Here is a 24,226-nt window from a genome sequence, read left to right as displayed (position 1 = left end):
AAGATAAAATACTTTTAATATTGGTTGTGAATGAAGCATTAAATCATTTGTCAAGAACACAGTTGATGGAAATTCAGGGTGGCGCTCCACAGGAAGAGAAAGAACTGTAGATCTGGAGGGGTTGTTCTTTATCCCCTTTCGAAGCATTCTGGCGACAAGACAGCACTGGTAAACCGGTGATGCCTTTAGCCTTATTAAGGGTGGCATTAGAACAGCTACACTACCCTGCGCATGTCACTAGGGAGATCCTCGCAGCAACCATTGCAGAGGACTGGTTCATACCAAACCTGTTAGAACACGTTGCTTTTTATGTCGTAAATTGCATCATATGTCAAAGTTTACAGCTGGGCACATGCTGTCAAAAAAGCAAGACAAAAGCCATATGCCACAGTACAGTAAACCCCATATGCACTTCAAAAGGGCTCCTCCGAACCCAAATGTGGTATGGTAGTATGTATGCGGGGACTCAGCCAGACGGTTACTGTCCCCACTTAACGCACCATGGTATAATTTCAACAACAATTCCAATGAGATTCATAAATATTTTCAGTACAATCAACAGTCAGATATTTTTCAAAAAGAAGATCTTAACACAGGATCCATAAGAAGTAATTTTTAATCTCAACAGAAAGGTTCAACCCACTGTAGGTACAGTGATCTCCTATACATACAGTATCAATTATAACAAAGTATTGTACACACAATGTTTAACATGACCAGGAGTCATTTTTGTAAAACAATTCCCATAAAATAACATATAAGCATCATAACATTGTTTACACATTTTCACAATGTTCATAAACCAAAGATTGGAAACCCTGACTATGGGTTTATGCTACCCTATGTACAGGGGATGCTCAGCATTGATTTCTTTTCTTCACTTATATCCAGAAAGGTCCCTTATATGATAATGTGTAGCCAACGTGTTTCAGATTAGGACATAATCCATCTTCAGGGCAAAGAAGACCTAATTGTTCCAACTGATGTTCACAATGTATAAGTTCACCTAGAAAAATACAAATAATCACCCATCAGGATACCGAGTTTCTTATTCCAAAGGTAAATGACAGTGTTCCCAAAATCAAAGGGCACTAACGTTCAAACTTGAAACAAGTAAGTCAATCCACAGGAAAAGCCCTGTTCCAAGAAAAAAGAGAATAGCGTGTGTCATCCACCAGTAGTAAACCAAAGCTCACCAGATGCCCAACTAAAACTCATGGTTTATAATAACTGGTTCTCATTAACAACATATAAGTCATACAACTCGGGGAATTCAGATGCCAAATTGAGACAAAGTAAGTCATGGGCAGTCAGGTAACAAAATATTTCCAATGCTTGATCCAGCCATATACTCACCCCCTATGGGGAATCAAAGCACCACCGTAACGTGGACAGAGGTAGGGTCAAAAGGTACTCAGGGATTCCAGAGGAACAAACTCAAGCCTGAAATTGTGGCAAATTCATTTGTGCAGGTTTAAAGCACTACCCAACACAATAACAGCCGATGTCAACCACCTATAACATTCAAATCATGACCAAAATAAATCAGGTCAATAATGCCACATACATCACAACAGCAACAAAAGCGTCCATGATGATGGTAATCCCCCCAAAGTACAGCGCTCCACGATTACGCCTAGAGATTACTGTAAATTCAAACAGCACCAGTCCTCACGCAACCCGACCAGCCGACACTGTGTCCCCTCGGCCAGTATACAGTGTAACTAAATCAATAGGCATCGCGACACCGCGCATGCGCACACTGGCCCAAGTCCCTCAGGCCACTATCATGGTATGGGCAGAAAGCACCCTTCCATACGCTAGTTACTGTGGCACTACCTTGGACTCAAAAAGCCCTGAATGATAGCGTCAACTTCTTTAGGATGTAGCGGCATTCATCGGGCTAATGTAAACCCCAACTCCACGGATCCAACAGTCCATGTCCCAACAAGATAGATACTCATAGAACGTTATGATATGTCAAAATGTAAAGTGCCAATTGCCAATGGTTTACCAATATTCGTAATTTGGGCCGGCAGATGGGGAGTGCAGACTATCAAAATCTGCTCTGGCCCCCCTGCCAGTCAGAGGTATATCGTAAAACAGTTATTTTTAGATAGGTATGCCAGCACTGTCTGCATAAATCAGCAGAAAGAACCAAGTGGCCATGCTCACATCCAAAAAGGGAACTACAGATATCCCAACCTGTAGGAAGTCAGTACATATATTAGAACATAATCAAAATGCCAATTCTGTCAGGCTAAAGTTCTGCTCACAGTCTGAAACATCATTTCCTTCACTGTACATTTAAACTAGATGACATTTCAAATTAGTGGACCCATTAGATATTCAAATGCATTACATCAGGTAAAATCCAACATTTGCTACACTGCGCATTTACACAAGGTAACATTATCAATTGGTAAACTCATTTAGGTATTCAAATGAAGCACATCAGGTCGAATTCAACATTCATACCTCTTGAACTGAAAGAGTCTAATAAGTCAATCCACACACTTTCTCTCTGAAGGAGCGTACTATGGAGATCCCCCCCACGCGGGTCTAATCTAATTTGCTCCAGGGTCACACACTTAAGCTGGACTACAGTATGTCTAGCCTGATGAAAATGACATGCAACTGGGGATTTTTGATTATTCATGCGAATGTTAGATTTGTGCTCGGACCAGTGCACTTTTGCCTTCCTGGTCGTTATCCCTACATAATATAGTCTGCAGGGACATTTTAGTCCATAAATCACATTTGTGGCATCACATGTGCAAGAGTGTTTTAACCAAATTGGTTTTCTGGAGCGCGGATGTGTAACGCTATTGCCTCTAATCACATTGGCACAATGTGGACAATTCTGACAGGGAACAGTCCCCTTGTATGTAGTTTTGTTTGTTAGTGTCTATATTTCAGCTTTCACCAAACTCGACCTGAGAGCTCTGTTGTTCCTGTAAGCAAATCTTGGTACTTGAGGAAATAGCTGTTGTGGAAGAGGATCCATTTGCAGCATCTGGCAGTTATTTTGGATTATCCTCTTAATCCTTGCGCTCTAGGTAGAGTAAGTGGTCACATAGACCAAAGGGTCTCCTTCTTGTGTGGGTTTGGGGATTAGCAGAGTCTCCCATGCTATAGTCCCTGCATTCACTGCAATCTCCTGGATAGATGTTACATCATACCCCCTTGCTTTGAACTTGAGCTCAAGGGTTGCTGATTGTCGCTGGTACTCGGATGGTTCCGATATATTCCTTCTATACCTTAAAAATTGACTCATCGTTACACTCCCGATAGTCCTCCGAGGATGAAAACTGATAGCTAAAAGTAAGCTGTTCCTATCCGTTGTTTTAGTAAATACTCTTGTTTCGTGTCCATGGGCCTCATTATGACCCTGGCGGAATGGGTTTAACGGCACCGGTAAAGATGCCGGCGCCGTTAAACCCATTATGGCTCATTACGAGGTTGCCTCGCGGGACCCGCTCTGGATGTCTGGATGTCTAGTCAGACCATACGTCCTTTGCGGGTCCCGTGAGGAGACCAGCATGCTAACAACGGGCCCGTTAATAACGGGCCCGTTGTTAGCATCATCCCCATTCCCATTGAGCCCTATGGGGGCTCGAATGGGAATGGGGATGGTCCGGGTTCCCTGAATGGGGAAATACTGGGCCCTCCTAGGTCAGAATAGCCCGGTAATTCCCCATTCAGGGAACTCAGACCCGGACCCGAGGAAACTCGCAATGAGGCCCCATTTCCCAAAGTGTTAATCTCAATGTCAAGAAAATGAATGAGCGATTGACTGGTTTCAACTGTAAAGTGGATATTAGAGTGCATCCGGTTCATCATATCAAAAAATGCATTCAATTCCTCAACCAGTCCCATCCAAATCCCAAATATATCATCAATATATCTCACATATAAGGACAGATGCTGTTGCCACCTAGGCGACAATAACACAAGTTCATGTTCCAAATAGTACATGAAAATGTTAGCATAGCATGGGGCCATAGCCGCACCCATGCTCGTGGCAGAGGTCTGAAGAAAAAAACCTATCACCAAACTTGAAGAAGTTGCTATTCAAAACCAGTTTTAAGGAGAGTGAGAACAAAAAGATGATCCCCAGACAGTTCTCTGATCTTAACAAGAGCCATTCAACGGCTTCTAGGCCTGCATCATGTAAAATATTTGTATATAGGGAGGTTACATCCATTGTGAAAAGTGTGTCACGTCCCTCGAGAAACTGTACTTCTTTCAGTTTCTGCAAGAATTACATATTATCCCACAAATACGTAGCTGTATTCTGTATAGGAGGCTGCAAGATTTTGTCCAAATACTGTGCCAAAGGTTCCAACAGACTACTTGATGCTGCAATGATCGGTCTTCCTGGTGGATTTACAAGGCTCTTATGTATTTTATGTAAAATATACTTGACTGTAGTTATGGGATGTCTATTTTCTAAAAAAAGTGCATGTCGTTTCTGATATAACTCCTCTCTCCAACCCATCCTCGAGTGTTTCATGTATCAGGTGCATCACCTGTGCTGTAGAATTGAAAGATATCTACTTGTAAGTTTGTGGATCAGCAAGCTGTCTTTCAATCTCGTTAACATAGTCTTTCTTGTCCATCAGGACAAGTGCACTACCTTTGTCAGCCGGTTTGAAAATAATGTCAGTATTGTCCAATAAATTCCTCAAAGTCTGTTTTTCGCTCACAGAGAAATTCCCATAGCCTTTACTCTGAAAATGCAACTTCTTGAATTCCTGAAGGACAGATTTCTCAAATACAGACAGAACATGATTTGACTAGAGGGATAAAGGTGCTCTTGGGTTTAATTTCAAGAAATTCCGGTGGGTCTTGTTGTCCAGGATCCTCATCCAATCATCAAAGAAAACTTGCAGTTTCATTTTATGAAGCAATTTGAAAAATTGCTTTGGAAAATGCTGCAAACAGTCAGAGGAGTAATTCCTGGACCAAACGGTCCTTTTCAAGCACTTACATATTGACTATGTTGACATGCTGTAGGTTTGTAATGGATACAGGTATATGATAGTGGGAATATGGCCGTTCTCAAGATGGATTGAAGCCGGTCCATGCACACAGCCTGATGGCACTTGCTCTGCAAAGATTTTAGTTTGAGAAGTATTTCCTAGATGGGGAGTATGTGAGTTGCTGAGATCAGACAATGGCCTCCATCCTGTTCAGCATCTATTATCGCTGCTCTGTTTCTACTGATCCACAGTGCCTACTTTAATGGTCCCAAAAGGTAAGGAGTTCTGTTCATCCTTCCCACTCCAGTTACCTGTGCAGAACTAGACACTGTAAGAAGGCCAAGGACTTATGTGATTGTTTCTACTCCAGCACCACATGTAGAGGTACCTAAGTCTTTGACAAGTGGCCCTAGGCTTCCCTTTGGATAGAGGTCTGTGTTTGATTTACTCCATAATCATTATGTATGAAATAATTTGCCAAAGAAGAGACTCAAGACACGTGCAAGAGAGGATGATTATGAATTAAATGGTTATTTAGACAGTACAGCACATTTGGGGAATACATGTGGTACCAGTACATGAAATAAGTGGGAAAAAGAATGTCTAAAGAGGATTGCTATGTATGTGCACTCCTGCCTTATGCTATGGGAAAGTCTAAAATATTCATAGCTATTAAGATAGCTGTCCAAACAGTTCATTGCCTAACTCACCTTGCACTTTGTCATACAAGAGGTCAGTTCCAGGGTCGAACGGCATCCTTGGTATGGGTGACAGAATGGTCAGCTCCCAATGAAGATGATTATGTCCTAGATTTAAAGAAAGAGCACACACCAGAAATAATGTGATAAGATATGAACAACTTGGCATGAAGGGAGCTGGAATCCGATGGGAAATAAACAGGAAGCTCAACTGCCTAGGGAAGACTCATGAAGAAGTTTGAAGCTGGAAGGAAAGAGGCCAGAAGCAAATCTGGGGAACAATACTTTCTCCAGATGGCTGGCAAGAAGGCATAGTCATGTGCAGAGCCGTGGCAGTAACTGGTCATCATAAGCCAGTTACTGCTTATGGAACCAGCCAGAACGAGTGGAAAAAGGATGCAAACCTCTCAGACATGGGTTAAAAACAAATGAGGCCCATTGCAGATAGTGTTTTTGGATAGTGCAGAGTTATGCTTCAGAAACAATGGCACGAGAAAAGTTGAAGAGAATCATCAGTGCCGTCGAATCTTTGGTGTTCCAGGAATGAAGGATGGGACAGTGGTAATAATGGATCACTGCTGAGCCTGTGGATCCAGAGAATATATGAAGTTGCCCAGAGACTGGGGAGGAGTGTGTTCTATCATGATTGTTCTTGTAACAGCATTGGTGATCCCGAAGAATGATCTGAACATTGGCGAGTTTGCTAAAGCAGATGCTTACCTGAGGAAGCAGAGCTCTGCTGTACTCATTGATCGAATGAAGAGAGAAAATTATTTCTCAGCCAAGTCAATAAAGGCCTTTGATGTCATTCCAAATGAACACAGATTGTTCAGCAAGTTTCTTCTGTTTTTACAGTTATCTTTATGCCTGAGATCCAGATGATGGCGAATACCAAATGGTTACAGATAACCAGTTGGGAGCTACCGCAGACGATCAATACCACCATAAAGGGATTTAATGCTATCAAGGAATAGCTAAAAGTCATACACCTGATGACTTCAAAATAGATATGTCTTGGTTATAATTACAGCTATGGATGGAAGTGGTTGTGCCAAAATCGGAGAATCATGTTATACATTCATACCTTCTCATGACGACGAAAATGGCACATTGAAAGAGGCCATAAAGATGCTGACCAACCGACACGTCAAAATGGAAGATGAAGTGGATGATTATGCTGATGACAGCTGGTTTGTGTACATTTTCTCATGGGTTCCACAATGGATGGCAAATATTTTCAAGTTCCTCGGAGCCCTGTTGGTGATGATCATGTTTGGTTTCTGTGTGATCAGGATAATCATCACACAATGCATGAAGACTGTGAAGAAAGCAGTAGTAATGAAGATTGTGATTGATGTTGAATCAGGATTCAAACCTAAAGAGCTGACAGATGAAGAAATCAGAGATTACGTAAAGGCCAGTATTCATGCACTAGAGGGAAAAAAGTTCCTTTATCCAAGGAACCACAATAAGTATGTGGGAAGATGAATTTACTGCAGTCCCAATGGACAATGCAGTCGGATGACCTGGAGTGTAGAGGAGCATGTGAAATCAGCAGGATGCCTGAAAGGAGTCATAAAGATACAGACTCCAAAGAAGCACTTTTCAGACAAGGAAGTCTAGATATGAAGACTGATGAGAGAGTGGTTGATGAATCACCCAGAGGAGGGAGTGTAGAGGAGGAGCCAAATACCCCCTACTAAAAGCTCTGCCCCTTATGTTGCCTATATATTGGGAACTAGAAATTGTGACAAGTGCAGTGAGGATAACTATACCACACAGAATTCTTAAAACAAGGTATCCACTGGGATAATGGTGCATTGGTGCATGCTAGAGTCCCGAAAGTGGAATTCACTAGCAAATTAATTAAAGGTAATTAGAGAGGCCTGTACAAATAACTGGTCAAGGGGCCTCATTCCGAGCATGGCGGTAAGGGATAGCGGCCACCGCTAACGAGAGCGGTGGCGGTAATCCCTTACCGCCATACTCCGAGTTCCCTTTGCGCCATGGTGGTTTTAACACCTGCTTTTAGCAGGTGTTAAAAACCATGGCGCTAAGGGACCTTGATGTAAATTACGCCACCGTAATTTACGGTGGCGTAATTGACGCCTTCCCCACTCCCATTATGCCCTATGGGGCATGAATGGGAATGGGGAAGGGTAAATGGGGATTGGGGAATTACCGCCCCGCCAACCTTGGAATGGGGCGGTAATTCCGCCATCCACCAAGGCGCTGCCGGTCCGGGTACGGCGTCAACCAAGGCGTTAATAGCGCCATTGGTTAGCGCCGTACTCGGAATGAGGCCCAAGGTGTTTAATGCTATAAGAGAGCCATGGCTTCCAAAAAATAGACTGATTATTAATTTGAATTAGCGAATTAAAGCAGATTTATGTTGAAATAAACAGAGATGTTTTTGAAATAGATGGGGACATATAGGTTCTAAGATCATGGGCAGATAATGTAATGCTTGTAGAATTTATTCATCTATTTTTCCCTTTGAGGAGGTACCAATCAGCAAGAAGGGGAAATCATAGCTCTCTCTAGACACAACCATTGGGGTACATTATTAGATTCTTAATGAGTAAACCATAACTGTATTTGCTTAAGTACAAAGGCCATGTGGTATTTCCTAAAGTCAGGAAATTCTACTACTCCGCACACATATGGTTTTTTAAGTTGGCATAGGGAAACCCTGCATCTCTTCTTTTTACTGCATAGGAATTGAAGCAAACATAAATCAATAGATTTGAAGAAGAAAGAGGGACAAGAAATTGGCAACATATGAAGAGAGTACCGAATAATTGGAGAAATCATAATGTTAATAGACTCCCAAACTACCCCACCAGGACAAGTAAAGGAGTGCCCAATAATTGGTTAGGTCATTCATTTTTGATGATAAAATTGTCATATTTTGTTTGATAATGTCTTTGATGGATGCTGAGGTGTGAATACCTAAATATTTGATGCCATTAGGACACCATCTCATGCCCAGATGCTGGCTGTGATGTTAGATACAACATATATTAAGTAGTAAGATTTCTGATTTGTCTGTGTTTAACCCATAGCCAAAAGCTAAAAAGAACTGTGAAATAATGCCCATAAGGTGAGGTATAGTAATGTCTGGGTTTTTCAATAAGTTTTATGTCATCAGTATATGACACTGTTTTAATCTGTATATTGCCACACTAAATACCTAATATATTGTTATTTTGTCGAATGGCTTCTAAGAAAGGTTTCAAGGCAAAAAGATGTGGGGAAAGTGCCTCTAAATAAGGGGTAAGTATGAAGACTATTGTCCATTAATACAAATGGTTGTTTTAGGGTTGGAATAAAGTACTTTTATGATGGAGAGAAAAGGGGTGTCAATACCATGCATTTGAGGGCTTCAAACACGTGGTCCCAATCAACTGTATCAAATGCTTTCGCTGCAAGCCCTGCCCACCTGGTGCCTTCCTGGTTGCCGCTCTTTTCCCTACTTAAGGATCCCTCCAGCCTCTTTTCCTTTGCGGATGGGGAGCAGGTGCAAGTGGATCGAGGTCACCTGGCCGAAGCCCCGCCCACCTGGTGAATTCCTGGTTGCCGCTCTTTTTCCCCACATAGCACGCCCCGCCACCTGGTGCCTTCCTGGTTGCCGCTCTTTTTCCCTACGTAAGGAGCCCTCCATCCTCTTTTTCTTTGCCTATGGGCAGCAGGTGCAAGTGGATCTTGGTCACCTGGCCTAATCCCCGCACACCTGCTGCCTTCCTGGTTGTCGTTCTTTTTCCCCACTTAGCAAACCAACCCACCTGGTGCCTTCCTGGTTGCCGCTCTTTTTCCCTACTTAAGGAGCCCTCCAGCCTCTTTTCCTTTGTCGATGGGGAGCAGGTGCAAGTGGATCTAGGTCACCTGGCCTAAGCACTGCCCACCTGGTGCCTTCCTGGTTGCCGCTCTTTTTCTCCACTTAGCAAGCCCCGCCCACCTGGTGCCTTCTTGGTTGCCAATCTTTTTCCTAATTAAGAAGCCCTCCAGCCTCTTTTCCTTTGCAGATGGGGAGCAGGTGCAAGTGGATCTTAGTCACCTGCCTAAGCCCTGCCCACCTGGTGCTTTCCTGGTTGGCGCTCTTTTTCCCCACTTAGCAAGCCCCACCCACCTGGTGCCTTCCTGGTTGCCGCTCTTTTTCCCTTCTTAAGGAGCATCTTTTCCTTTGCAGATGGGAAGCAGGTGCAAGTGGATCTAGGTCACCTGGCCTAAGCACTGCCCACCTTCTTAGCCTTGCCTCTTCCTTCCTGCTCTTAACTCTTGATCAAGGGCGTCTCTCGCCTGGGCATCCAAAGCGAAGGGCAGTCGAAGAAAAGGGCAATTTCTGTTTGGACCTGTTTGGACCAGGAGGATCCAGGTCCCGAACCCCTCCTCAGACCGCAAGTAAGCATGCACCAACATGTGTTTACTCCCTCTGTCCTAACCGGCCATTCCCACCCCTCTAGGCCCCCGTGATGTTGCCTTGTGCCCACCCCTTCTCACAAACATGTGTTGCCTTTTTTGCTTCATTCTTCTACCCTGCTCCCTCTCGCCCCCTCCAGCCTACTTCTGCAGAAGTCTGTCCTGATACATTCTATTTTCACCATCATCGTCTTGGTCAATGCTGGATTTGACTTTTATGGACTTCATTGATTCACGGTGCATCACCCTTTCTCATGGTAGCCCTGAATCATGTTGTTCCCATCTTCATCTTGCATCCAGGCTTGCAACATTATGTGTTACTGCTGAGTTCTGCAATTAAATTTGCTCTCCCCTCTTGCTTCTCCGCTCATTTTGACTGCTTACTCTCTGTTCTCTCTTGCTCTCCCTTTCTCCTTTTCCCTATCTCCTCGTCTCCTCCCCTTACTTTCTTCTTCCATCCACTTACTCTATCAGAATTGTCCCTGGACCTAGTATGATAGCAACCTTGTCTGTCTCCTCTTCCTTTACTTGCCCCCCCCAGTACTATCTGAACTGTTGTCAGGCCTGGTACGATAGTCGCTTGTTTTGTTCCTCCCCTCCCTTTCTGCACCCTCTTCCTCACCTTTTGTTTTCTCCAGCACAACCAGAAATGTTGTCAGTCCTAGTACGGTAGTCACCAGTCTGTTTCCATTTCCTTCCCACTCTCCCCCTCCCTTCCTTATCTATGTCTTGGCTCTTGCACTATCTGAAATGTGGTCAGGCCGAGTATTTCACATCCTTACTGTTCATGGCCTATAAGAATGTCATTGTATTTTCCCCTGGTCCCTCCCTGGCCTTGAAGAGCTTTGAAACACATTGGGCCTCATTACGAGCATGGCGATAGCCATGTCTGCATGGCAGGCACGGATACCACCATGCTCACTACCGACACCACCTCCCGTGATTGGGCAATAACCAGCCCATTATGAGATGAATGGGCCGGTAATTGCCCATTCACGGGTGGCGGTATTGCCGGGCTCCCGAACCCCATTCTGCCCAATAAGGCAGAATGGGGGTGGGGAGCATGGATGCGCTGGCACCGTTGATAACGGTGCCGGCGCAATTACAAGAAATGCTCGCGGGTGCCGCACAGCCCGCCAGGTAAGATCTAGCAGGCTGTCAGGAACCCGCGAGCAGAACTCGCAATGCAGCGGGACGGTATGAATGGTGCCGGTGCCTTACCGGCACCGTTCATACCATCACCGCCAGGGTCGTAATGAGGCCCATTGTGTATAGGCACTACATGAATAAACTATCATAATATATCATACCATATCGAGGGCTACAGTTGCACAAGGTTCACTGGAGACATGGATGCTGTCTAAAGTATTTAAAAAATAGCCTTATGTTATAGGAGGATAATCTGCCCTTGATCTATGCCACCTGATAATTTTTAAGTAGAGTAGGAAGAAAGGGAAGGAATCTATTCGCTAAAATGTTTGCAAAAATCTTACAGTCATTTTTGGCAGTTCAGGGTGTTTATTAGGATGGGGAAAAATTCTTAACATAGCTTCTAAAAACGAACCCTGTGCCTTATTTTCTTTGACAAAAAGAGTAAAAAGTTCATTAAGCTTAGGAGCCAATAAATTACTAAAGTGGACAAAGAAATCTATGGGAAAGACATCAGGACCCGGGCTTTAATTATTTATTTATTAGTATTTATAGTGCGCACCGCAGCCCTTAGGAATTGTGGTGATGTTACAGAGATGAGACTTGCTGGTTACAAGGAGGTGGAGAGCATAATTGTTACAATCCATATCTTATCTAAGTGGTTGCAGGATAGCTTTGGTTGAGGTTACAGGATATAGTATACATGGTGGTTACAATGGTTACAGTGGATATTAGTTACATGTTTATCTCACATTGGAAACAGTAGGTGTTGAAAACATACATTGCATAGTGTTTAATAGGGCCTAAGAGGGGGATGGTTAAGATTTAGCTAGGAGCGCGCAGCAGAGTTAGTTGAACAGAGTAGTTTTTAGAGTTTAGGCTTTACCTTTTTTAAGATCATTGATGGCTCTATGAATTTCGCAGGAAGAGATAGTAACATTCAATAATTATAGATTAACACTTGGATATGTAACATGAAGAACTTGTCGAAGAAATTCTTGAACATGAGTGTTATTAGACAGAGCTTCAGATGTGTATAATTTCTGGTAGAATTTGGAAAAGACTTGAATATTTCCTTATCCAAAAAGGTCCTGTTTTTCCTGTTTGGCTTAATAACCACAATTCTGTATTTTTCTTTTTAAATTTGAGGTATGAGGCAAGTGACTTACTAGATTTGTTAGAGAATTGATATATTTTCGCTTGATATTTTAAGAGATTGGAACATGAATATTGTCTATCAATGTTATTATATTTTGATCTAACCTCAATAATTTCATTAAAAATAGATGCAGAATTAGTAAGTATATACTGAGACTCAAGGGATTTGAGTTGTTTGAGTATGTTATCAGATTTTGCTTAAGTCTTTTCCTTTGGTTAGCAGCAAATGATATAATATGGCCTATAAATACAGCTTTATAGCAGTCCCAATTATAGACAGCAGACATATCTAAACAATTTTCTTCAAGACAAAATTGTTATGCTGTTGAGTAATAAAGGGTGTAAAAGATTCATCTTTTAGGAGTGCTGAATTTAATATCCATCTGTTGGATCCACTCATATTTTGGACAGATGTTAGTTGAATATGGACAGGTCCATGGTCTGAAAGTGCAATACAATCAATTTGAGCATCTAGAAGAGAACTGACCATGGATTTGGAAATTAATATATAATCCTATTTTGAGAGGGAATTGTGGGGGTTAGAGAATAATGTAAAATCCAAATTGGATGGGTGAGTTATACACCAAATATCAATAAGTCCTAATTCTTATACAAAATGTGTGAATTGTGTGTGAGGTTTGGTATTTTTAAAACATGCACCAGATTACCTATCCAAGAACAGATCCATAATTTAATTGCAATCTCCACATTATGACAATTGGACTGGAGTAAATGGTTTCTTAATTGGAGCCAAAAGGACGGGTCTGTGTATGTTGGACCTTAGATATTCAGCACTGTATATTCAATGGCCTCTGCCAGCAGCTTCACTAATAACCATCGGCTGGCACCATCAGATTAATTTGCTATAACTTTGCATTTGAAAGCCTTGTTAATAAGAGTGATGAGACCATTCTTCTTACTTGCTGCACTTGAATAAACCTGACCCACCCAGAGACACTTAAGCTTTGCAGCATCTGCCTGTGAAAGATGAGTTTATTGGATACAGGCAATCAATGGTTTAGCTCTATAGAAGTGAGAAAGTACTTTCTGTCTTTTGACAGGATTATACAACCCTTTAACTTTCCATGAGGTTATACTAAAGGTCATGACTTAGGGTAAGGTAGCAAGCTAGTCGAAGTAGCTACAATTGTACATATATTTGCTATGATAAAAATAGGTATGCCAGTGTGAGCCCAAAAATAGTTACCTAGCCATCTAGACCACGAGGATTGATTAATCTGCATAAGTGGTAAAAACAAAGGAGAAAGGGGAAGACAAACACAATCAAAATCCAACTAAGATGGAGAGGTCTGGGGATAAATGGGGCTAACACGATACAGCCACTCCCATTGATGTTCAGCAATAGGAAACAAAAAGAGGGTGGAGAGCCTTGGAGAGATGGCCAATCTTACCCCCATCCGGTGGCAAATATTACAAGAGTTGACTGTTATGGTCATCCTTTGAATAATACAACCAGAATCAAGTAGGTGGTCTTGATGTGTGCATTTCATCTCTTTTATAATTGTGAATAACATGTCTAAAATCCTCATGATCCTGAAAAGTAGAAGTGGGACCATTAAGAGTGACTTTAAGAAAGGCTGTATGTACGATGCCAGATCTCACATTTAGTTGTTTTAGGGCTGGTCTTAAGGCAAGTACTTCCTTTCTTCTAGGGGCAGCGGCACTGGACACATTTTGGGATATACAAATCTTCTTACCATTCCATGAAAGCTGCTTTATTAACTTTGCTTTATGAGTAGGACATGCATATTGTCCAGTAATGCAAAGATGAGAGTTCGGGAGAGACTGTTGCGGGAGCGCACTGAGTTAATAGGACCTACCTGATGAGCTCTTTGGATGTTTAATTGCACAGATGTTGGTGGGTCAGGAGTTTAGGAAGCATAGTATTTAAGAACCGAATAGGATTATCGCCTTCAATACCCTCGGGGAGGCCTACAATGCATAGGTTGCTTCTTCTGTTTTGATATTCTCGGTTCTCAGATTGTTTTTGTAGAGATTTGACTGTGTTTTCCAATACTTTACTCTACCGGTAGTATCCTCAGCATTACTAACCTGCCTCTCAACCTCACTAATTCTAGACTCAAAGGCAGGCCACTTATCATCACGATGTTGCATTTTAACATTGGTGGCTTCCATAAAAAAATTTCAAAGCCCTCATTTATGTGAGGATAATTTGCATGGCCGGGTCAGGATATTTCCTTTTGAGGGTACCAGAGGGAGATGAAGGAATATCTTTCATTCAACCTTTTTTTAGATGCCATAATATGCTACAATGTGCAGTTGGATAGATGTTACCAATTACAATGAGATGATGGTGTGTGTAGTATGTGAATGGACGATTGATAAAGTGAGCTGAAGGACCTGTTGGGTATTTTGTGGATATTTGGGGCTTTGCGGTATTTTCTTACCGCCAAAATACCTTTAGCAATAATCACTCTCTGTATTCATATTGGGTCACACATAACAATAATACATTGAATTATTTCAGAATTCAGACCTATTTAGATGATGTGCGCGGTAATTTGCGTGGTTGGTTTATTTGTGGCCCCAATATCCAACATCCCTTGTTTTTTATCTAGATTGTTCTTGATCACTAGAGAGACCTCAGGCCTACATTTTAGGGATAGCACATTTTCAGTGTTAGTGTTGTGTGCCACCATGGGCTATTGTGGTATTTTTGTGGTAATTTCCACTACCTTATATACGGTATGGAACTATGTCCAGAGAGTCTCTCTTCCCGTTGGCTCATGTACCTCCAACAGGCTATGCTACAAACAGTCACTCACAACTGTCCATACTGAATATAATCATGCACACATCTGTTTTAAAATGACAATTGCACTGTTTAAAAATCTACCCACGTTTAAACCTTTTCCCATGCAAAATAAAAGAGAGAAATAATACACACTAGCTATCTGTTTTCAGATATTTTTGTATTATAGAATTTTTTTTTAAAGACAGTTTAACTTTTTTTACAGAAATAAATGAAATGGTACAACATTATTTGTGATAAAATGAACAGAGAGCTGCGAGAATATATTCAATTGGTAACATTAAATATGCTGATAAGTGACTGGGACTCCCTCGAATACACTGACTGAACAGTTTCGCACACTTTCGCACAGCTCCCACATGCTTCTGTAATTACCTTATCTGTTCAGCATGAATTTTCTCCGGCTATTCTCTTTCTGAATTTGGCTCCCTTGAAGATTAACCCCAGTGAAAACAAGCGTCTGCCGTTCTCAAACCGGGGTTATTGTAAGTGCCTGGAACTCTCAGCTTTTGCAGCAGGAATGCCTCAGCCAGGAAACAGGTCCTTCTCCCAGCTCTGCAAGATCTCGATTGATCTCCCCCTCTCCTCAAGCTTCCCCAGCAAAACTCTAATCACAGCCTCTAGCATGATACTTGCTATGACGCTGCTCCAATCAGAATCAATCATGTCATCTCCTCCCTCACTACATAATGGCTCGCTTATACAGTGGCAATTGTAACAAACTGATTTCCTGTTCCTTCGAGCTCTTTGCTTCCTGTAGTTATGTGGACAGAGCAGCAGAGAAAAAAAAATGAATGTGCGTTTAAAAGTTCACTTTCAGAGTAGGCCTAATTCTGCAGTGGAGACACATTTTTATTAGTGGGTTATGTTAAATGAAGTTTTATTAGTCAGGTTAGTTATTAATAAGGTTAGTTATTAATTTTCAAATGTGTCTCTTGCAACATAAGCATTTCAGGTGAAAAATAGTGTGCATTTTGAATGTGCACATGTGTGCTTTTAACTGTAGAAATAGATTTGCATCTTATATGTAAAAATCGTTTTTGATTGAATAGCCTGTCTTTACTTATATGTCCATGTTACTCTGGCAACACATATAGCAATGCACCACACCCATGTGGTGGTGCTGCATCAAAAAAAAATTGCTACCTGTGCTGTACTCTGTGCTGTAACACGCCAAAACATCCTTACAGACCCTAGAGCTTAGTTTTGTGAATAACTGTATCAGAAACCGGAGCGAAGGGAGCAGCATACATCTAGGTCAATGCTACCTAAGTTTTATAGCAGTCACAAATGGCCTTCAGAATGCTGCACTTCCAGTAGAAATGTTTATTTTGCAGTTTGATATTATGCACCCTGCCTGCAGCAATGACTTTACTATGGGTTCATGTTGGCCTATATCCAATAGAATTTGTCAAGTTAAATTCAATGGTAAGAAATCAATATAGCACTTAGGGTGATTTTCCCAGTTGCAAAGAATAGATTTGGAATTAAATATTATTGCAGTTCTTCCACAAAAGTAAGCATTATATGTTTAAGTATTATCTTTGAGCTAATAATCCTTTATATGTTTAATAAAACATAATTGTGCAGCTTAGGACATACTTAAAAAACACTTAAAAGTAAATTATTTCCTCAGAAACAAAGGTTTCTGGGCTTTATTAATATGCAGGCACTGTATTGTATAGGAAACACATTATCAACTTCAAGCAGCGTACCGTCCGACACACTGCATCCTCTCAACTGACAGGAGTCATCGGCTGGAAACAGTCATGGGACCTTGGTGCTTCAGTCCCTGCCCACTACAATTCTCAGCACCTTCAGAGAGCAGGTCTCATGGAGAGACAACACCATGGACCACCAGGGACATTAAAAGGATGTCTGACCGCAATGTCTACATGATTTTGCACTCAGAAGTGTGTGGAAAGGATATGGAAACTTTTGTTGGAGCAGTAGTCCTACAATTAAGCAGTCATCTTATGCAGCGGTAAGCCACGCCCCCCACATTTAAAATCATTAAAATACATTATTGAGGCTACACCCTAGGGCCTCTAATTGAATTTTACAAACTAAAAAGGCTTCCAATTATATTATATGGTGCTGAGATATGGAGAACTCTGAAACTAAGAAAGCTGTGTGACCTTGACAGCATGTGCATTTGGATAATTTTGCTGGTAGATTATCTTATATAATCACTAAGATAATCGCTGCCAAAATCCACATCTATGGTTGGTGGAACAGCTTTCCTGGCTGTCGCAAGGCATTGACTCGCTGAGATTTTCCAAGTCCTCTGGTAGAGTTTTGCCCACAGTGCAGGTTACGCACACAGCCAAGTCTGTGGTGAAGAAAACAGCTGCTAGCAAGTACCATATCTATTCTAAAGTACTGATGGTTGTACTTGAACTGTTCTTAGTAAAAGTGTCACACTAGATGAATAGTAGACGGTCCTGAGCAAAATGGCCATAATTGGTGAAGGCCATTGAAACTGGTTAACATTTTAATCTGCAAAACACGCTACAATTCAGAAAACACCAGATTCATTACTCTTATAGAGCTTGTGCCTGTAAATTATACTACGTCTTTGTAGTAACAGTACAGTACCTTCAATCCAAATTGACACTTCTGCATCTTTTAATTGATTGTTAAATTCTCCTGGAGGAATAAATGAAGTATGCATGGGCAATTGACACCCTTTTAATACGTTTGAATGTGTAAGGTCTTTGTTGTGTGCTATGATTGCCAAAACAACATCTTATAAAATAACTAGCAAACTGTTTAGCTTGTTATCTGTATGGACACACTGCATATGATCTGTGGACCCCCAACAGAGTTCTAGAGGGCCCATTTGTTCTTGGTCTGTCTTCTCATAGACAGACGGCACACCACTGACTCCTAGGTTCAGTGGATGGTGCACATAGGTATGGCTACAGCTATGTGCTGTCTCTTTTTGGTCTGATCTCAACACCAGACTGCTGTGTCCCAGTGCAGTAAGTAGTAGATGAGTAACCTTGTCTGTGTTTTGTGGTAATGAATTGCATCATGAAATTGGTTTACAGTGGAAATGTTGGCATATATTGTGGTCAATACATTATGAATTGGATTCACAATGGGAATTTTAGCATGTATTGTGGGTGCAGCATGATAAAAGGGGTTTACAGTCAGAGTGATAGCATATATTGAGAGTGCAGCATCATGGAACGTGTTGAAAGGGGGAATGCTGGAATTTCTGTGAGTGCGGATGCAGCATCATGAACATTTTTCTTTGGCAATGTAAATGAAACTGTGGGTGTAATGCTTCCATACATTGTAACCACAGGCATAATTCACAATGGAAATTCTGGCATATATTGTGGGCACAGCATTATGAAAGTCTTCCACAATGTAAATGTTGCCATATATTGTGGGAGGAACAGCATGAATAATTTACATTGGGAAAACTGTCATATATTATTTGAGCAAAATCATGAACATGTTTTACAATTGCAATGCTGGCATAAATTGTGAACACAGGAATCACGAACATGTTTTAAATTGTATTATGATCATGTCTACTGTTGATAGGACTGGATGAAGTCTGAAGTTCGACTCACATGACCTAAAAGGGGAAATGTGGCAGTAGTTCTTTTTCAGTCTGGGGCAGCTTTCAGAGAGGCTGCGGGTCATTGCTAGAGAAAGGCTTTGGAAATTTAGTGAAGACTTAATAAATGGCAGAGCAGTTGTATATGTGGATGCAGTGAATGACTGGAGGCCCAGTCAGAAAGTTAGATTTAGTTTTAGTTTAGCATGCTCAGCACTGTTTGAAACATTCAGTGATTTGAAGTAGGTCAACACCACAATTGCATTCACCAGAGAACTGGAGAGATGAATGTCATACCAGTCAGTGGTAATCTCTTTAAGTGAGAGGATTAGGAATGCAAATTCATTAGAATCAGTGATGAGGAGTGGAATGAACTGGAAGTCCAAGCAGCTTGTGGAAGAGACACTTTCATCAGTTATTGATGTGGGAGAGCAGCTGTGATTCAAGAGGTGATAAGTTCATACAGAAAGCATTTCCATGCCTGTTTGGGGATGGAAATTCAAAAGATAGCAATGACAAGTTCAGATGTGACCCTTTCATGATTTGCACCTCCCCTCATACCTGTTTCAAAAGGCACTGGTGAATGACTGACTTTCATTTTTAGGGCATTTGAAAGTGCATCCTATGTGTGATTTGTGAATGTGATTTGGGATGCGCTTTTATATTCACTCAAATGCCCCCTTACTTGAGCAAATGTGTAAAGGTGGAACATGGCATCTGATTGAGTGCCTCTGAGATGTGCGCTTTCAGATGCCGTTTGCTAATTGAGTGGTTCCAAACATATTTTGAGAAACTGGCCCATTAAATCAGGGTTGCAGGTCTTCTAGGGAATCTTAATTGTCCCTACTTAACACGAGAGACAAGCTCCTTTAGACTTCAGACAGCAACTGTTGTGCCATCCTCATCCTTCGTGACCTTTCATCTTCTTTTGACACTGTCAATCATGTCTTTTTCATTATCATCTTGAAAACCCTTAAAGCATCAAAGTAAGGGCCCCCATATAGATCAAATCCTTCCTTCTGTGCAGACGGATCAAGCTCATATCAGGAAAGTTTCTTTCTACATCCTATCCCCTTGGTTCTTTAACAATTACGTATCACATTTGGATCTCATTTGATAGGATTTTGGACTTTATTGGGATAGGTTTTGGGCGATATAACATATGTGTCCCCACATCTGTTTCTTGGACAGAATGGGCCTCATTCCAAGTTTGCCGGTCCGGTAACAAGAGTACCGGTAAACTTGCCCATACCGTTGTTTCCTGCGGGATACTTTTTACTGACCAGCAGAACTCCCCTACATCACCAAACTACATCTCAGCAGTCACCGGAAGAATGGCTGCGCTGGCGCTGTTGAGCACTATCGGATTGCATTAAAAACTGCATTTTGCAGTCACCAAGATAATGGCTGCGCTGTGTGACCAGCCACACATGGGGCGAGATGAAACACCAAATACACTGAGAATTGCTGCCAGTATTTTCTTCAGTGGCACCAGAGAAAAATTCATTTGCACCAAAAATAAAATAATTCAAATTCAGCGCTGCTAGGCTGCCAGCCCAAAACTTCACTGAAAAAGACACTATTTTGCCTTTTAAAGTGACTGCGCTCTGATGCTCTTTTTCATCTGTTCAACAGTACACAGTTCTGATCCAGTGAGACCCAGCTATGTCCATCCATATTCAGGTGGCGCTTCAGCAAAAGGGTGCATTTCTCACTGAATGAGCGGCTGTGTCAGGCCAGATCTCTGAAATAACAAAGAACTCCATTCCAAGCTGTACGAAAAAACCGCTTTACTTTGCAACAAAATAGAATAGCTAAGTTATTTATAAGACGCCCTCTCCCTCTCCTAGCTCATGTCAGTTTCAAGGGATCTTTATTTGGACAGATGACTGTGCATAAGAAGCATGACTGGGGCTCTGGAAAGATTCAGAAAATGAATATGAAAAGGCCGCATTGTCAAGTGACAGCCATGGAAAATTGACCACATGCCAAATGATGCTTTTACAAACAAGAACAATATCTGTTTAAAAGTGAAATGTTGAATTAAGGCCCTGTCTTTGCATCGAAGGTGATGGGGGTTTGGTTTGAAAACACATATAGGATGTTTTATTCCAACAGACTTGCTTCTGGTTTAGAAATAAATAAATAAATACATAAATGCATTTACTGTGAAACCAGCAGAACAGGTTTTCCAGGCTCTGGTTCAAAGGACATTTTCTTCCTGGGAACAGGACTTGCCTCCCCCCAAGGGGACCAGCATCTGGAAACTATGAATGGGCCAAGGGGAAGACCTTGCACCCCCATCAGACTCTGTGGCTGTGCTCCAGCCTGCCACAATGGATTTTTGGGACACAGGTGTGATTTTTTAGCAGCACCGCGATTCCACTCAAACTGGAGAGCTTCAAAGACAAACTCCATGGCAACACTGGGCTGAACTGACATTTGGCTGTGGCCTGGAAAGGGATGACCATATTTGCAAGACAAAAGCCAGCCCACCTGGCTCAAAAGACTATTTTATTAAATAAACTTTTATTTCTGCAACCGGACCACACAAGAATGCAAAAGTTTAACAGTTTAAATGTAATTTTTGGGTCACTAAAACAAGACATAGTAGTTGTCCCTAGTAGGTAGGGAACGCAAATGGCAGCAACATGTAAATTATGGGAAAAGTACACATGGTGGAACGTTAAAAATTAATGCAAACAAGCTCTGTGATAATAGGTACACATATATAAAATTGTAAAATTATAGGTGAAATATGTCCCACTGAAAATCAGGGAGTTGGACTGCATGAAATATGTCATTCATCTATGTGATTTGAAAAAGTGCCACAACTGTAAAAATTTGCAATTTATGTCATAACTGATTGTTGGCAAAAATAACTGTGGGAGGGCATGGGCTTTGTAAGAAAACCCCAGAAACCTGATGTCATTTCGCTGAAGTCCAACCGGTTGACAGGAAGGCGGTAACAGTGACTTGTGACCAATCCAGTTGTTAGAGGCATGTCAAGCCAAAAGTCTGCCCCCATCGTAAATCTTGTGATGTCACTGCCTTATAAAAGGTAGGGGCTCACAGAGACAGGGAAACTTCTGAATTTTCCAGATCCTGCATATCCAGATATCTATATTCATTGTGCATGATTCCAGATTCCACTGCCGGGCGAGAGCATAGCTGACCCTATCCAAGCAGGACCATTGATCCAGAAAACCCCACTAAAAAAATCACAATAACTCAGCGAGAAAGGGGAAAGGTGGCTGAACCTTCATTGGGATTATCCAGTGCAACCCGATTGCCCTGCTACCCAATCCATCCAGCTGAGATGCCGCTGTGCCATGGCCAGACCTTTGCCTAGCTGTTTACTGCTAGGAGAATCCGCCGCTGTGACCCATGACCAGATATTACCTCGCTGTTCAGAAACTCAGGCCGCTGTTCAAAATACCCCATTCAAGTGCTTGTTGGGAGTATTTCCCTTTCCCAACAACCACAAACTGCCTCATTTGCTCTGTTACCTTGTATGAGGTCCAGTCCCATAGAAATCCCATAATTGCCTTAGCAGAAATCCTTGAAACTGTCAGAATCCTCTGTTCATCCTGTCCTTGATCTCTAAGTGTTAGCGCCATTCTTCCACTCATTTCAGGCCTTGTGTAAGACCTTAGTACTATTTTGATTAAATAAATGAATTCTCCCTAAAAAGAGGCACACTGTCTGAAGGGGTTACAACTGCAGTGTAACCTAACTATTCATGGGTAGTGTTTCTCTTTTCTAGCCTCTACAAACTAGTTTAAGTGAAACTTGCCCTTTCCAAATCGATTTTCTCTGTAAACTACTTTTATTTTTAAAACTGAATTTCCTTTCCCATTGAGAATCTCATCCTGTCATTCATTTAGAGTCACTCTTTCACTTGCATTTTATCCCTGTGATGTATATCTGTCATTCAGCATAAAAACTGCATTCCGGTTCTGTATATTTCACCTGTTTTTCAAACCTTTTTGACATTTATACCTGTGTAAATTAGCAAATGCAATTTCTATGCATGTGATTTGGCTGCACTGTGTTGTCACTTCAAAGTTGATTTTTGAACTGTATACCCGTTGTTGGTACCTTGCCTTGTAGTTGCTAGTGTTCTTACATCCCTGATACTGTTCTCTTTTATGCAATTGCAAAGGTTTTACAATCCGATTTTGCCTCCCATTTCGTGGGGGAAGGTCAGATTTTAATTCTGTTTGCTGCCTAGTATACCTGACTCCTTTCTATCCACTCAAAATTCGATTAATAGGGGTTTTAGGGAGCATTGCTGGGGAAATCTTGACTCAGGTACTATCTACCCCGAACAGTAAAATTGTTCCCATTCATTTGTTCTTTTGGTATATTATAGTAGAAGTTCAAACTAAGTGTATTTCTTTAATTCACCTTGTAATTATCACCACATTGGTGATCGCTGGCCAGTATTATATTTGTGTGATTTTCTTTGAATTTTAAATAAATAAATATTATATTAACATCAACCGGCCTGGTTCATGGTCCATTGTGTCCCAGGTTATTTGTAAAAGGGGGTGTGAGACGGGTTGAGTGTCAGCTCAATCCGAATTCTAGGAAATTAAGTAAAAGTGTTTTAGCTGTGTTAAGTAAAAGTGTTTTAATTGTGCGCTGCATCCTAGGCTAGTGGCAAGGGTCCTGGTCTGGTGTGTGACGCCAATTAGAATCCTTAACAGATTGTGGGTTCGTCCGGGATTGAGATTGTATTTCACCCGTGGCAGCAGGCTAACCTTCAAGGTAGTGATACTTTGTGGGGTAGAAAGCTGTGTTATGCTGTAGAAAGCTCCTCCCCAAAATATAGATCCTAAGTACCAGGCCTGTGTTTAAAACTAAAGCAAAATCAACCCCAAACTAGACAAAAACAGCAGAATACAGGTTACCCTTATATAAATAAATTAGTAAAGAAAGACACTTATCAAAATGACCACAGTAGAGATCAACAAGACTAGGCAGCACCTTCTGCACAAGTTATTTGTCAGAGGGGAATGGGCACAGCAAGATGAGGCCGTTTGGCTAGAAGAAATGATGCAACAGATCACTGCCATGGACATGGATACGTGGCAGGACTGTGGCCTACTACATCAAGCTTTGAGCGAGTTGTACATGACTCCGAAAACTAAAGAGGAGCATATTAAAATTGTCACACTCACTGCCTACATGTATCTCCATATGGGAGTGAGACTGGCAAAACATGAAGAAAACAGAACCCTTGCGCAAAATCAGTCTGGGCTTTTAAACCAAATCCAGACTGAATTAAAATTAGTGGAAGAAAAATTGCAAAAGAGCCAAGATTCTGAGGTAGGATTGGAAAATGATATTAAACAGCCAAAAGAGGACTTGGCTCTACAACAACAGAATACATCTGACCAAGAGTCCCAATTAGATGCATTAAAAGTAGAGTGTCAGGAAAAGG

The sequence above is a fragment of the Ambystoma mexicanum genome, chromosome 2p, assembly GCF_040938575.1.
Source record: "Ambystoma mexicanum isolate Mex_15411 chromosome 2p, UKY_AmexF1_1, whole genome shotgun sequence".
In the NCBI taxonomy this organism is placed as follows: domain Eukaryota; kingdom Metazoa; phylum Chordata; class Amphibia; order Caudata; family Ambystomatidae; genus Ambystoma; species Ambystoma mexicanum.
The sequence above is the reverse complement of the archived record's forward strand: the minus strand, read 5'-3'. Positions refer to the sequence as shown.